This window comes from Phalangium opilio, unplaced genomic scaffold, assembly GCF_054372755.1.
Source record: "Phalangium opilio isolate 3A_F unplaced genomic scaffold, DU_Popi_V2 ptg000082l_1, whole genome shotgun sequence".
In the NCBI taxonomy this organism is placed as follows: Eukaryota; Metazoa; Arthropoda; class Arachnida; order Opiliones; family Phalangiidae; genus Phalangium; species Phalangium opilio.
Window position 1 is genome coordinate 12,611,027 of NW_028324189.1, and position 16,764 is coordinate 12,627,790.

At 36.9% G+C, this 16,764-nt stretch overlaps 1 protein-coding gene and 1 long non-coding RNA gene across 2 annotated transcripts in view; one reads left to right on the top strand and one right to left on the bottom strand.

The window, feature by feature from the left end:
* Window positions 1-16,764, bottom strand: part of LOC149651777 (uncharacterized) — a 32,902-nt gene that overhangs the window by 10,810 nt on the left and 5,328 nt on the right. The window lies entirely within an intron of this gene.
* Window positions 7,631-9,178, top strand: LOC149651778 (uncharacterized). The gene is made up of 4 exons (XR_016371346.1): window positions 7,631-8,403; window positions 8,621-8,746; window positions 8,837-8,883; window positions 8,970-9,178. It is a non-coding gene; the product is annotated as an uncharacterized LOC149651778 (long non-coding RNA).

Genomic DNA, 16,764 nt, shown 5'->3' on the forward strand with positions numbered 1-16,764 from the left:
CAAATTAAGGCTTAGTACAGACTAAATAGGACCTAGATGGAAGTCCTTCAAAATTAACCGAGTGTAGCCATGCAATTCTCACTTATCGTTCTCAAAAAGTCTCTTTATAGCATTACGAAGTATAAGTAGTGTCATACTTATGGAACATATCACTTATAAATTTATGATTTTCCAAGTATTTCGTTATCCCTTGTCCAAGAATTTTATTGAAGGTATTTTGCGTTCGTTTCTGCATGGTTTTCTTGGAATAAAGTTATGAAAGTGTTGAAAGATTAGTCGTCTTAAGTTTGCGCACCTGTCTTTATACGTAATCACTCGTAGAAATTGAGTTTAAACGTTTTTGAGTAACTTGTTAACGCCCTAAAATGCGTAATGCTATATTCAATGTTAATTAACATTCCTATATGTATATTTAACGTTGTTTTATTTTTTATTTAAATATGGCGTTATAAACTAACTAAATTATTTTAATTTTTTTAAAGAGTCTATAAAATGATTAGTATTGCAAATTAGAATCACGCGAAATCTACAATAATGATGAAAATACAATGAAATAACGTTTTCTTAGACCTCTCTACAATTCAGAAAAATGAAGTAATGGTGCACAGGGAATCTGTTGTGAGGGGGTAGACGGTTTGGATCTCTGTGTACACCTGAGTTCAAAAGAGTTCAGCTTTGACAGTGCATTGAGTTCAAAGCCTTCGGAACTCACAGTTCAGCTTTGACAGTAGATTGAGTTCAAGACATATTGTACACCTGAGTTCTCAAGTGTCTACCCCCTCGATCTGTTGCAATTGATCATTTTAGACCTAAAATACGACGTCATAGATAACTTAATATCACGTATATTTATTAATATTGTAAACGAATCCGACACTCGTCATTTTAAATGTTCTTTCCAAAGGAAAAATAAAAAATCTTGCCTTTATTATAACACCTTCGCTAAAATTACTTTAATATTCAAATATATATAAGAAAAGTAATTTAAAAGCTTCTAAAAGGTAACTTTCTAATTAAATTTCCGTTTAAATTCGCTTTACCTAAATAAAAATACTGGTACCTTTAAATTCACGCTCAATATCACTCTGAAATTAACCTTTCTCTGGTTTTATAAATAACGAAATTAAGGCGAACGGCTTTAGTTGCACAGTTACGACTCAATTAACTTAAAGAAGGGGGGGGGAATAAGGAGGGAGAGACGAAAAGTATAGCGTGCTTAGCTTATCCCAACGCGTTAATAACATTTAATACAGGCGGGAAAACCGAAACAGAAAAAAATAGAAAATGGGCTGTACGACGGTAGAACGCGATCTTTTAAATTACGTTCTAGACGACATTTTTATTCGCTTTTAGCGCCAAATCTCTCGTGCAATGTCCTCGTATAATTTGGCGGCAAAACTAGAGCCTCCCTCCCGACAACCCCCATAATCCAAATCTCGCGCCATTTTCTATATCGTACACCTTTATGATATGTAATCACGCGCCACCATAGTTTTGGCGCGAAAGAAAATGAAAATCAAGCGAAAGTTTTCCAACGCACGCGGCTGTACCTTCGAGACGATAGCGGCATGCGGCATGCAACCGCTCCAGCTCATATTCCGCGGGAAATCAGGCGGTAAAATTCCCGCGTTGAAAATTGTATTACGATACAATGCATAGCTAGCTAGGTCTTTTGGGACTATAGCCAATTTTTACGGTTGCATATTTAATAAAATAACTACCGTAGCGACGTGATACGCTTACCAATATTGTTTTTGTGGGGAATACTATAGCTGACTGCATGGGGAATATCTCTCAAGTTTAATGTAGTTAGTTTGGGTTATAAAAACTGTCGTTTCACTCACTATTCTGATCAATGAATAGGAAATAAAAGTTCAGTTAATGATTAACAGTAAATGAATTAAAGTATATACGGAAATTGAATGGCCTCCTAATATTTGCATCTCAAAACATTGCGTTTCATGCAAAAGTTTGTTTTCGTCGTGTTTTTCTCGCTTTTAGGAGTGAAAAGAACAATTAACCTTCTTGTATATTAATGTTTTGCATAGAAATATGTTTGTAAAGCGTAGAATGTTTACCTAAACCATCCATAAGTTTATAAGATATGTTCCATAAGTATGACAATACCTATCCTTCGTAATGCTAGAGACTTACAGCTCGAACTATAGTTCGAGAACGACGGAAGCGAGAATTGAATGGCTACACTCGGTTAATTTTGCAGGACTTCCATCTAGGTCCTATTTAGTCTGAACTTACTAAGCCTTTGACAGCGCCTCACCAGGCGTCGCTTTACCTCGAATCTATGACCTACGTTGTCACTTCATCACAAGCTCCAGTTTGTAACCAGTGACAAACTTATGAAACATATCTTATAAACTTATGCCTAAACTAATTCGGCATGGACTAACATATATCTAAGATTAAAAAAATTAGTTCAAATGTAAACTTTCTCGCTAAATAAGAGTCTTTATGGTAAATTAAATTGAAATCTCGACGGGCAAACGTTGCTATTTGATTGACAAATTAACGGTTGGTATTCACGTGGGTAGTTTAGGAAGGATGCACGAAATGCGGCCACGGCGTCAGATATAACAAATATCGTGTGTGAAAAAAAGTAAAACTACATACAGACCGCCATGCACCTTTCAGATTTAGCCCAAATTTAACACATACAAGGTGTTGTTTGTAATTGTAAATGGTTGTAATAAAGTTTAAACTCAAATTCGAGATTTGAAGGAATCGTTGCGGTTATTCTTGACTAATTGAACTAGTTTTCATGATAATCTATATATTTGTAACCCGAGACGTTGTATATATTTAAAACTATAGCTGTTACCCGCGGCGTCGCTCGCGTGTAATAAGAACTTCTATCAAAAGGATATAAAGAATGGGTATATTATACTGATGACTAATACTTTTGTAACACCCTAGGAGCGAAGGCACTCGGCGTTGCCCGTCAGCCCGTCGCAACATTTTTTATTACTTTTCATGCGGACATTGTTCTATAAAGAAGGGTTTTTTAGTTTTTGGCCGCCATTTAAAAAGATGGCAACAAATCGAACCCAAAAGACCTTTCAGCCCATCTATAGGTTAAAAGAAACCAGTGTACTAAATATTTGGGAAATTGGTTGAAACGCACGGACTTTATTGCATAGAGAAGATTTTTTACATTTCTGGGCGCCATTTTTTAAGATGGCGGCAGATTGGAAAAATCTTTCTTAGTACGCGCCCACTACTTATGAGTAACGTTCCTGCAAATTTTCAGCCTTCTAGGGCAAGCGGTTTGGGCTGGGCGTTGATTATCAGTCAGTCAGTCAGTCAGGACTTTGATTTATATAGATATAGATTATAGATAAAATAACGAATGAATGACATTTTGAGTTTTTTGTAAATTTATATTACGTGAGAGGCAAACAAGAAATTACAAAAATAATACTTATTCTTTCCGATATATTTTAAAAATAATATAATATAATTAAATAAATATAGTGCGTAATATTTCTTTCGAAGAAGTATTGTGTCATTATAAATATTAATTAACATTAAACCTAAAAAATTAAATTTCAAAATTAAAAAAAGATTGCACGTATAAAGTTATATTGTCATCGTTTAATTAAAAACAAAAAAAACGCACCAATTGTATTGTATTGTCCATTACGAAACAAAGCTAGCCTATGTCTAAATATAATGAAATATTTCAATATAAGTGAATTCTTGCGGGTTGATACCCCCCTATATATAGCAGTTGTACGTGACATCGTTGACAGAAAGGTTTAAATTATATGTACTGTACACCGATGTGTTTGCTAAGCTATAGCTAGGTTGCTAAATGATTTATCCCATGGGAGTTGCATGGGACGGTATACGTAACGAGCGGTAAGCTATTAAATGGGCGTGTCTAACAGCCCTTCACGTAAGCCTAAAACCCCTTCAAACCCTTGAACAATTCCAATATGTTAATTTTTGAAAAATGCCCTTCTTTCACAAAAAGCAAATAGACACGGTGCTAAACCCGAAATATTTCATTTATTTCGACTGCATGCATTCGGGAACGAGTTGAGAAATTTAAGTGGATACGCACGATTTTTCCATCTTTAGAGTATACTACAAATAAATACGGGGGCTAATTGTATTTAAATGCCCATTTAAAACGTACAAACTTCACTTCCAGCGTACAGTATAAAGTTTCCCGCCAAAATTACCGCCACAACCACGTGCCCGCATGCTATAGCTACTGGATATTAATTTCTAAAGGCGTGTCTTTATGAGAGCTGGAATTAATTTTATATCATTCTCTTTTTTGTTCTAACGTATTGCAATTAAAATGAGTGTAGTGGAATTTATACAATTATATCTATAGGGGTTTATTGCCCATGCGCAGTAGTCATGGTTTTTATAAATAGAGATTCATTTCAACGTTTGTTATTATAAAGGTTCGCGTCCCATTATATATATACATTTCGTGATTTGGATTAGTATTCAACAAAAGCCATTCTTATAAGGACCCAATGTCTAAATTCGGTTGAAACACTAACAACTGAGTAAACGTGATCAGAGTGCATTTATGTTTCCAGATATTTGAAGGAAGTCATGGAGTATTTGTTTTTGCAAAAGACTTATCGTCACTCTGGGGTCATACCATAAGTTTATAAGGTATGTTCCATAAATATGACACTACCTATACTTCGTAATGCTCGAGACTTACAGCTCGAGCTAGTTCTAGCAGAACGACAAGCGAGAATTGCATGTTTACACTAGGTTTCGCAGTTCATCTTCCTATTTAGTCTGTACTAAGCCTTTGACAGCGCCTCACCAGGCGTCGCTTCACGAAAATCTATGGCCTACGATGTCACTTCATGACAAGCGGCAGTTTGTAACCAGTGACAAACTTATCGAGGAACATATCTTATGAACTAATGATGATACCTGAATTAGATATTCGTTAAAAATAAATTTGCATTAAAATAAATCTTTGACAAACAAGAGAGAATAAAGCAATTTAGAAGTAGAAGTTTAAGCTTGAGAAGTTTCCCTAGCTGATATTTTCATTCAAACCGGATGTAACTCTCTAAAACATAAACGTGCCTTTTGACGCAAACTTTCTATGCTTTTTGATACATTTTCTGTGGATAAACGTATGTACATTATTTCCAAACGTATTTTGAACGCATCAGGTCCAATTTTACCTTGATGATTTAGTACAACCATTGCAAACCCAAAGAATTTCAAAATGAAAAATACTTCAAAGGAAAATAAAATTTCACAGCTTATTTATATCGAAACCACGTACGAACGGAAATGGTTCCAACAAAACCAATAAGACCGCGTATATAAAATAAAGTATACGAATCCTATTGAAAATCGTGAAAAATAGCTCGAGTTCACTATATTTCATAGATGGAGATGGAATAGCAAAAGCACCAGAATGGATATACAAAAAAAAAATAACCATTAACTTGATCGCAGCACAGAGGAACTAGCTTCACCTATTTTCGTTTCTTCTATTGAGGAAGTAATGGTTTCTAGGCAACATCATAAATACTTCTTCTGTCAATACAGTAATCAACGCTTGGCAGCTTTTGTTATGGTATAGAATGATTCCAGGGAAGGTATATACGGTTCGGTTCGACCATCATGCCCGCAACTTCAAATATTGCCCTTTTTGCCCTAGGTAAATAAGTGTCCCAGTTGGTCCCATATTTTGTCGAACTATACTTATCGAGCCATAATCGAGGAAATATTTTGCTCGTGCAGCTGCATGTTTTTCGGATTTTACAAAAGAAACCAATTTAGGGAAGCAAAAATTTTAAAGAAATATTGTTGGTTTTGAATATACATAGGAGGATTCATACCATTTACTCCAAGAGGCCAATTAAGCTACCTGGCACATCAACTGTACCTTTGACTACCAAGTAGCCTGTTCGCCTTGTGTGTAAATGGTATCAATCCTCCTAGCCTGAAAACTAAGTATTGTTTACGGGTATTTACGCGTGATACGCATCTTTTAAAAAACCGTCAAACAATTGTGGGAAAGTTTCATTTTAAAAGTTTTTAGACCCAAATGTTGACTGAGAGACTGATACAATTACGCCTAACCCAAAATCGTTTATCTATAGGAAACTAAAACGACTGCAGGAATATTATGTGTGATACTCATCAAGAAATATTTTTGCGATTCGTTGCCATATTGGCAAATGGCTGCCGAAATATTTAGGGTGTTCCAACAAGGGTTGCGCATAAGTCTTAAGTACAGTGCAGGTTTTGGGTGACTTAGAGTTGAAAATGTAACATCTATGACAACTTGAAACTAGGGAAACCTTAAAAAAGATATGATGGGAGTGTATTTCGCATTATCCCTTAAATTTAATAAAGAAAATGAAAAACAGTTGTAATTTAATTAAGGGGTCGTCCGTAAAACGCCCTAATCATAACTAATTGTTTAGGGTGGACTTTTGAGCAAAATGTCGCATAGAAATTATACATTTTAGACTCAAAAATTGTCCACACCAACTATTTTGTAACATCCTGGATCCACATTATTTCATTACGTCCTTCGATACTAGCAAAACTATTAATTATTAATTTTGAAAACTACTATACGCAATAAATCACAATAAATAAATTTATGCAGATGCGATATTATCTGTGAGAAGAAAATTGGAAAAAGTTTCAATTTAAAATAGAGGCAAACCTATAGCCGCAGGTGCAAAAGCACAAACCGTCAGTATTTCGTTAAAATAAATGATAATAAAATTCGGTGTTGACAATTCCTTTTCAAAAGGGGAGGATTTGGGGTAGCACGATACTGGCTTTCACGGGGAAAACGTTTAAAAATACACGTTCGACCCCTTATTGGGTATCCATCCAGAGAAACAAAAGAACTTCGTGTGAAATAGGCGAAACCACTGACCATGCATGCACCTCCGTGAGGTTCGGATCACTAACATCGAATTTACCTGGCTCAGCTAAAAAAGCTAAAAATCACGAAATAACTTCTAAAAAGAAAACTCACGCACGCTCTAAAGTAAAAGGCTTATTTTAAGAACAATAACAATATTAGAGTTGGGATTCTAAAGGAATTTAAATTGAACTTCACGCGTTACGAGCAAGAGTCAGTTTGCAGTATCACCTCATGGACCAATAGGCACGAAATTAACCCCTAAATTTATTACCTTCATGCAATTAACGTTTTCCCAACTTATACTATTTAAGAAAGGTTTAAGAAATCAATATACGTGTTTCAAATAATATATACCACGAATTCTCGTTACTAAATATCATTATTGATTGTATTGTTCAATTCAGTCCAAGTGGTACCGTACGTCTTTTATACCCGGATATTCAAAATAAAGTGGATAAATTATTGGTATTCACTTATATCAGAAGTGAGATGAGACTAGAAGTGAAGGGCTCTAGCATTGATAGTAGATCCTGGCACTAGTGAACAAATTTGAGGATTTTATGCCGCTTCCCACGCGCCTACACTACAGAGAAAAAAATTGGTCGAGTTCCAAAAACATTTCCTACCCCCATCCCCTCAACCTAAAGCCGCGGAACAGGTACGCGGGTGCTTGAATCTAGTTCGGACGTCTACCGCCACGTGCGTCTCACGTTTTGGAGGGAAAATTCAGAAACCGCTACTAGAGGGCCAACCGTTCTTGTGTTATCAAGAATATTCACTTTCGCCGAGTGAAGAATTTAGTTAGCTCAGTACTTCTGGTCTCATCTCACTTCTGCTTATATTCATATTGAAGGTTAATAGTTTTTTTCAACCAACTTATACACTTGGAGATGAAATAAAAATTTAGTCTCGATGTTTTATAGCATTAAATCATATTTAAATAAGTAAGGGGACATTCGCAAAATTTATGAACCTCTGCTAGCTAAACTGTTAAACACTACACCCCCTTACCGAAAACATAATAAAAAAAATCTGGAAGCGGACGACAAAACGACAAGAAAATAGTGTCCGGCAGCAGCAGCAGGCATTCAGCAAATAATCCAAGTAGAAAACTACCCTTTTGTTTATTTCGTGACAAGTTGATCCGAAATTAATGTACCGTGTTAAAATGGCTAGGACGTCGCCAACAAAAAAACTGCACTCCAATCTGTGTATGCAACGTTGTTAAACCGCGGGAGCAAGGGTTTTTAAACGCCTTTGATAAAAGAGTTGGGACGTAGATTAATTACGAAGCATTTTAACACTGAATCACGTAGTAGACGCGCGTGTCTCGGAGTAAGCTTCACTTTCAAAGGTCGGGGACTCCCAAAAAATAATTATTTCTGCTCGTAAATCACAACTTTTCAGGAGTCCAAGCACGAGCTGGGGCAAATTCCGATTGGTGCGGGCCCAAAAGTAAAGTAAAATAAATAATAGAAAACGAGAAAGGAGTAGAAAGTAAAGTAAGAGAAAAAGTCAATTTTTTTCCACTCGTGGTGTTGCAATCGTATATACCCACTAAGCCTCGGTTCTTCTCCCTTTACGTATAAGTAGCCATAAAATATGTCATTTATAAAATGGCGGTTTTAATCTAACCCCCGGTCCGGTTTCGCGTCCCCTCTCAAACGTATAAAACCATTTTGGGGCCCTCTCTCTCTCACGCGCTTCTCTTATTTCCAGGGCAGGCCTCAAGCTCGCTATACGCAACCAAAACTAACTCTAGCTTTAACAAAAGGCGTCCAAAAGTAACCATTGGATTCAGTATCTTTGGGTCCAGACGGTCGGGCCATGTCAGATTACGATGATGTATGTTTTCCCCAACCAAGCATATCTCAATTTTTACGCCTTCGGAAAATTTTTGCAGGCCCGAACTCTAGAGCTCCTTTTCTCTTGCAGGATTGCAATACTAACTTCACGCCATCTATAAGGAAAAGGAAGCGGAGGTTGGGATGGAGTGTTTTATATATATATATATATACTTGGCTTTAATTAGATCTCATTTTTCGTGGGCTCTTTTCTAACAACTCAGTCCGAAGACTCTGGAATCGGAGTGAAAGAAACTTGGGATCTAAAACGTTTTAACTCGTAAAGTCAACGTTTCCATGGAGAAACGTAATTGTTCGTTATTTCTACGGAGTGGTTCTTGCAAAGCTCTATAACAACGTTCTCAAGAGCAGTTTACAAAAATTATGAACTTGCTTGTTTGTTAAGTTAAATAAAAGTACAATAAATGATTTCTTTCCCTAAATTAAGCCATTTCATTCGAATCTTTTATTTATTTATTTTTTTTTTACCAAATTCCCAATTAAAGTATCCTCAATTCCAGCCTCTCCATGTGGAGTTTCTACCTCTTTCTTTCCCAAAATGATTTTACCTCACAATTTGGGCAAAAACTTTGAATTTAAATCTTCACAAAACTAATTCGAAATTGAGTCACAAGTTACCACCTAATGGCACGAAAGCCAAGCCAAAAACGTCGGTAGTAGACATAAGCCCCTTATTGGCCTTTCGGAGCTTAACCTTCTAAACTCCACATAATCCCAGTATGATTGCCTGAGACGTTTAAAAGGTTTATTTTGCAGCGGCGTTCGTTCCCCCGGTCCTTTTCCTATAACCTAACCCCATAAACTGGTGCTCTAAAGCGATAAGAAGCGTTGAATCGAAGCTACCCTCTCTCAATGCTCCTCGAGCTCCTTCCTGACTCCATCTCACTCCGCTCATGCGCGATGACGTTTACGTAGGAGGACTATCCTCCCTATGGACCCTTCATCCTTACGAGAGTCCTAGAGAGCAGCTCCGGAACATCCCGAACATATCTAGGCTTTAGGGTATTAGCCGTATATACACCCTTGGATTAAATTCTCAGCTCATTTAACCATTAGAGGTAGTAGGTTCCCCTTCTCCCCGTTTCGGGGGGTGAGGGCAAAAGGAGGGAGAGGATCCCATAGCCCATCGTGTAAACTACCAAAAATACTAATATCTAGCCCCCGTGTCTACTCTTTTCTATTACACGAGCGGGGGACAAGCTAAGCGTAAGTGTTTTACAGGCTAAAACCTCGGGCCTTGCTCTGGCTCTGATAAGAAGGCCCTCGTTTCGGGTCCCTACGCGCCTTTATATCCGTTTAAATTGAAGCAATACCGTGGAAGTACATTACGGAGGTTGTAAAAAGGCCCAATTTAGGCTTAAGGCTTATTACGTTATGTTCTAGACAAAAGGGTGTTGGGTGTTTCTTATTGACTTAGACAGCGTGTAATAGGGGGTCCAAGCCCCTATTAAATAAACCCTACTCTGTCCTAATAGGGAAGCGTATATGGCAGATTGTTTAAGGCTAGTAATAGGGGACTCCTAGCTGGATCTCTCATCACACCAAGTCCCCTGTTAAAGATAATACGTGATTTATTTAATACCGTGTCGGTATTACGCGGATTATGACAAAATTGCTTTGGGGTTTGCTCCGTAAAATTTTAAACGATTACACCCTTTTAAACGTATCGATTATTCATCGGGGCCTTTTTCTAATCGTTATTAATTAATATTTGTAGCTACAATTATTAATTTCTGGTAATTAGAGATGTTACGAGTAATGGAAAATGTTTTTACTATAGCGCCAGTAGAAGTGTTCCAACTGCCGCACACCAGTGCTCAGGGAGAAGCCATCTTAAAGGGGCTCAAAAATAAACATTTAAGAAAATGTTTTTTTTTTTCCTTTTGGTAGTTAATTAATGCAATTTAAATGGGAATTTATCAAATAATTACGCTAATATAACCCCTTTAAGTAAGAGCCTATATTAAACGAGATTAACCTCATAGCGTGACGTAAGCCAATAAATTCCGCGAATCATTTTGACCACTAGAAAAAGGCTTATTGATGGTATAGAGGAAACCTTTACCGTAACCAATCCTGCCAATATTAAGCCTTAGCTCAGGCAGTTATGTACCTCCTTTACCACTAGATTGAGGTTTCTTTTAGGATTTAGGCTTACAAAACGTGGGTGGTTATCACGTCAGTTTGGGCCCTTTTAAGTTACAGCCTTTAGTTAAGCCTTGTCCAGTTCATTTGGTCCTGTAACACTTCATCGGCTAATGGTAAACAAGAAACGAAGATTTTTCTGCGTGATTCAAACCATTTGGAAAAAGTGGGAGGAGATAGAGCTTAGGTTGTTTTTTTTCGTTCGTTCTTCCAGTTGTTACGTCAATTTCGAAATTGAGCCAGCATAGAAATGTTAAGGCGTGGTATGGTACTAAGGGTATACTATTAGCCTTGCATTAGACTAGGGGGAATTTTTTATAAGCTTATCTTATGTAACACACGCTAATATTGTTTGAAAACTATTAGCCATGTGCGTGATGTCCAGATAAAGTTCAATTTGGGTAATCTCTGCAAAATGGACTAACAAATGCAAAATGGCTATTTAAGGAGAATGTATACTGATTTCGTTTTTTTTTTATACTATGCGGTGAAATATTAATATATTTATTTAGGACTGAATATAATATTAAAAAATAAATAAAAATAAATTGACTTTTTTGCAATCAAGGATTAAATGAGTCATGTTTACAAGTAATGTTTGAACTATGACGCATTTTGAAATTGACTACACTTTTTTAGGAAGAATTGATAAATTTTACCTGAATTTATGATATTTTCTAAATTGAATTTGGTTTATTGTTTACCAAGAACTCATTCACGTTTCTTGGAATATTACGATACTGCACTAATCTAAATCTACCTCACATACTTCACGAAGACGCTCAATTTGGTCATCTCTAATATATAATACGACTGAAAACTATTTTAATTTCGAATAAACTAAAAATTTTCAGCAATAAAACTTAAGTATTTTAACACCAGACTGCGCTATTTACATTTTACCAATATTTTAAACAAAAACTAGCACACAAATGTTCTCTACAGCTATGATGGTAAAAGAGACTAAAGGCTCTTTCAGACGATCCAACTTTTTGACTCAGCTCGATGGGTCAAAAAGTTGAATCAACTTGCCCAACTTTTGAAGGGAAAAGTGTAGTAAATCCTTCACTGATCCAATTTTTCCTAGCCAACTTTTTTGGTCACTCAACTCATCTAGCGTCTATTCACACGATCCAACTACTTGATTCAACTCGAGTTGACCCATCGAGCCGAGTCAAACAGTTGGATCGTCTGAAAGAGACTTAAAGCTATTGGAAGAGAACAATTCGAATTCATAGTTAGAAAATTACTTTTCATGAACTCGACATATAAAAGGATTAAAACATTATCCATAAATATTTATATAGTTCATATCTGATATTCCCACTTTCTTGTATTTTAAACTATTATTCAATCAAAGAGATAAACAATTATACCAGCCTCAATACAATTTATGGCATAATTTTTAAAACTGCATTAACAATTATATCTCACGAGAATTTCAAAAATAGCCCACGCACTATATTGGCTAGAGTCCCCATTGGCTACCTATAATTTAAATTTAGTACCTTTAATAAATACAATTTGATATACGACGACAAATGGTCTAGATCTGGCTTTTGGAATCTCGTGTGGGGTCCTTGTACAGAATACAGAACCTAGACCGCGAAAACGATTTTATAAAGGGCATATAAACTTTTTTTATTCTTATTTCTAATCCTCTATCAAAAGACGAACGGCGCGAATAAATTTAGAGAAAATAGAATTGCATGATGGTGGGCCCGTCCTGCATGAAAGAGACCCTATTCTGGCTAATTTTGATTGATTACACTGGCGATAGCTATTTACAGAAACCTCCTTTTATACTATTCCCCTAAACTAACTCCTTATACCCATTTATTCCTACTTTTCGTTTGACCATCATGAATTTAATTTAAAATTACCAGAATATTGAAATAAAATTGCAATAAAAGTTTATAAAATATGTTTCGTAAGTATGATACTACCCATACTTCGTAATGCTATAGAGACTTACAGTTCGAGCTAGTTCAAGAACGACAAGCGAGAATTGAAGTCCTACACTCGGTGGTTAATTTTGCAGGACTTCCATCTTCCGGTTTAGTCTACCTACATTACTAAGCATTTGACAGGCGTATATTCGCTTTACCTCGAATCTATGACCTACGTTGTCACTTCATGACAAGCTCCAGTTTCTAAGTTACCAGTGACAAACTTATGAAACATATCTTACGAACTTATGGTAAGAAGTATCTCAATATTCACAAAATATTAAAATGCATTCATATTACGGCCCCTTGAATTTCTTTAAAAAGAAAAAGGAAGAGGTTAAAATGCCTCAACGACCATCTTCATCTTCGAAATATTTTCAATGTTTAGGTTTTACTGAACTCTAAGTGTAAGATCTTTGGAAAATAGGTGGCTTATAGTAAAGAGCGTATGGCGCCTTTGGTTTTGGTAGAGTTTAACCTTGAAAATTCGACCTAAGAATTGGTCTTAAACATGAATGGGTGTAGGGAGAAAGACCTTTTCAGAGAAATGTTTGCTTTCGCACGACAGAAGTGAAAATACAGTCATAATAACATTAAGAAAAGTACTTGAAAATCGGTATTTGATAGATTTATCAGGATCTAGAGTCTGTATTTTCAGGCTACTGCGAATTTTGGAACCACGATTTCTTAAAGGTACAGTGAAACAATCAGTCGAAATATTTTTGATGAAAATTAAAAACACTAATTGTATTCAATCTTCCATAAAGGAATTATCAATTATCTAAGCCAATTTATGTAATTTAAGCTAGCTTTTGTCTCACTACATAATTTTACTCTTAACCTACCCTTTAAAATGGCATAATACAACGAGAAAGGCATTCATAAGTGGACCACGTCCCTCAGGGTTTGAAAAATGATACCCCTTTCACCACATTGCCATAAGAATAACATTTTGCATCTTTGTATATCTCTACTACGTCAATCGGGTTTTGACTGCCTTGTCCGTTTATTGACTCTGTATCGACTATATCGGGTCTTTCGTTTGTATGGAGACACTTTTTGAAAATCGTTGAAAACCGAAATTTGTGACTTTTTTTATTATTGGCCCACCTACGACGGCTGAATCGCGGAAGCCACAAACTAAACAGAGAGTTTAATATCGGGTTTATGAAATCGATAGTGATGTTTGTATGTGTGGGTTTTTACCATTAATATTTGAATTTGAACATTTAAAAAATATAATGTAATCAGATATTTAATTTTTTTAATTAAGGTATAAGGTTTCTTTTAATTTGTAGGGGGCAAATAGTTTCGCTGTCATAGCCCTTCAAATTTCTCTTATCATTAAATTCTAAAACTGATTTGATTAAAAATAAAATCTAATTTAAATTGGTTTCCGAATAAAAATTATTAAAATATGAAATTAATATTCACAACATTCCATGTATTAAAAACCGCCATAAAAATTCAAGTGCATCTATCAGAAGACAGACTCCCCGACAAATATTTTTTTTGACATCACAGGGGATCAAAAATAAAGAATGCAAAAAAAAAAGGAAAAACTATCACATCACTAAGGAAACATAGATATTAGTATGACGTCTAGGAGCGTGTATGAGGAGGTTAAAAACTAATACTCGAAAATATAAAATAGCCAAGGACACCCCACTCAAGTCACAGACGGAATCAAAAAAACACAGGTAGGTAATACCGTGAAGTTTTAAAATTTAACCATGAATAATTGTTATTTTATATTTAATATTCTTGCAAAGTTTGTAATAATTTGACTGACGAGGTTGTGTTTGTTTTTTTGCTGGAATTTGATTTTGACGTAGGTTGGATTTTGCAATGATTTGTTTTTTTCTCTCAATTGGGATTTCTCATGATAATGGATTTGCTTTGCAAGGATTTGTCATGGCGTTGTGCTGTGTTTTCTTGAAGTTATGGGAGTGAGGTTGGGTTTTCTTGCAGTTATTGGGTGGGAGGTTGGGTTTTCTTGCAGTTATTGGGTGGGAGGTTGGGTTTTATTGCAGTTATAGGGTGGGAGGTTGGGTTTTATTGCAGTTATAGGGTGGGAGGTTGGGTTATCTTGCAGTTGTAGGGTGGGAGGTTGGGTTTTCTTGCAGTTATAGGGTGGGAGGTTGGGTTTTCTTGCAGTTATAGGGTGGGAGGTTGGGTTTTCTTGCAGTTATAGGGTGGGAGGTTGGGTTTTCTTGCAGTTATAGGGTGGGAGGTTGGGTTATCTTGCACTTATAGGGTGGGAGGTTGGGTTATCTTGCACTTATAGGGTGGGAGGTTGGGTTATCTTGCACTTATAGGGTGGGAGGTTGGGTTATCTTGCAGTTATAGGGTGGGAGGTTGGGTTATCTTGCACTTATAGTGTGGGAGGTTGGATTATCTTGCAGTTAAAGGGTGGGAAGTCGGGTTATCTTGCAGTTATAGGGAGGTTGGGTTATCTTGCAGTAAATGGGTGCAAGTTGGGTTTTCTTGCAGTAAATGGGTTCAAGTTGGGTTTTCTTGCAGTAAATGGGTTCAAGTTGGGTTTTCTTGCAGTAAATGGGTGGGAGGTTGTATTTTCTTGCAGTAAATGGGTCCAAGTTGGGTTTTCTTGCAGTAAATGGGTGGGAGGTTGGGTTTTATTGCAGTTATAGGGTGGGAGGTTGGGTTTTATTGCAGTTATAGGGTGGGAGGTTGGGTTTTATTGCAGTTATAGGGTGGGAGGTTGGGTTTTATTGCAGTTATAGGGTGGGAGGTTGGGTTATCTTGCAGTTATAGGGTGGGAGGTTGGGTTATCTTGCAGTTATAGGGTGGGAGGTTGGGTTATCTTGCACTTATAGGGTGGGAGGTTGGGTTATCTTGCACTTATAGGGTGGGAGGTTGGGTTATCTTGCAGTTATAGGGTGGGAGGTTGGGTTATCTTGCACTTATAGAGTGGGAGGTTGAATTATCTTGCACTTATAGAGTGGGAGGTTGAATTATCTTGCAGTTAAAGGGTGGGAGGTTGGGTTATCTTGCAGTTAAAGGGTGGGAGGTTGGGTTATCTTGCACTTATAGTGTGGGAGGTTGGATTATCTTGCAGTTAAAGGGTGGGAGGTCGGGTTATCTTGCAGTTATAGGGAGGTTGGGTTATCTTGCAGTAAATGGGTGCAAGTTGGGTTTTCTTGCAGTAAATGGGTGGGAGGTTGTATTTTCTTGCAGTAAATGGGTCCAAGTTGGGTTTTCTTGCAGTAAATGGGTGGGAGGTTGGGTTTTATTGCAGTTATAGGGTGGGAGGTTGGGTTTTATTGCAGTTATAGGGTGGGAGGTTGGGTTTTATTGCAGTTATAGGGTGGGAGGTTGGGTTTTATTGCAGTTATAGGGTGGGAGGTTGGGTTTTATTGCAGTTATAGGGTGGGAGGTTGGGTTATCTTGCAGTTATAGGGTGGGAGGTTGGGTTTTATTGCAGTTATAGGGTGGGAGGTTGGGTTTTATTGCAGTTATAGGGTGGGAGGTTGGGTTATCTTGCAGTTATAGGGTGGGAGGTTGGGTTTTCTTGCACTTATAGGGTGGGAGGTTGGGTTTTCTTGCACTTATAGGGTGGGAGGTTGGGTTATCTTGCACTTATAGGGTGGGAGGTTGGGTTATCTTGCAGTTATAGGGTGGGAGGTTGGGTTATCTTGCACTTATAGAGTGGGAGGTTGAATTATCTTGCACTTATAGAGTGGGAGGTTGGATTATCTTGCAGTTAAAGGGTGGGAGGTCGGGTTATCTTGCAGTTATAGGGAGGTTGGGTTATCTTGCAGTAAATGGGTGCAAGTTGGGTTTTCTTGCAGTAAATGGGTTCAAGTTGGGTTTTCTTGCAGTAAATGGGTGGGAGGTTGTATTTTCTTGCAGTAAATGGGTCCAAGTTGGGTTTTCTTGCAGT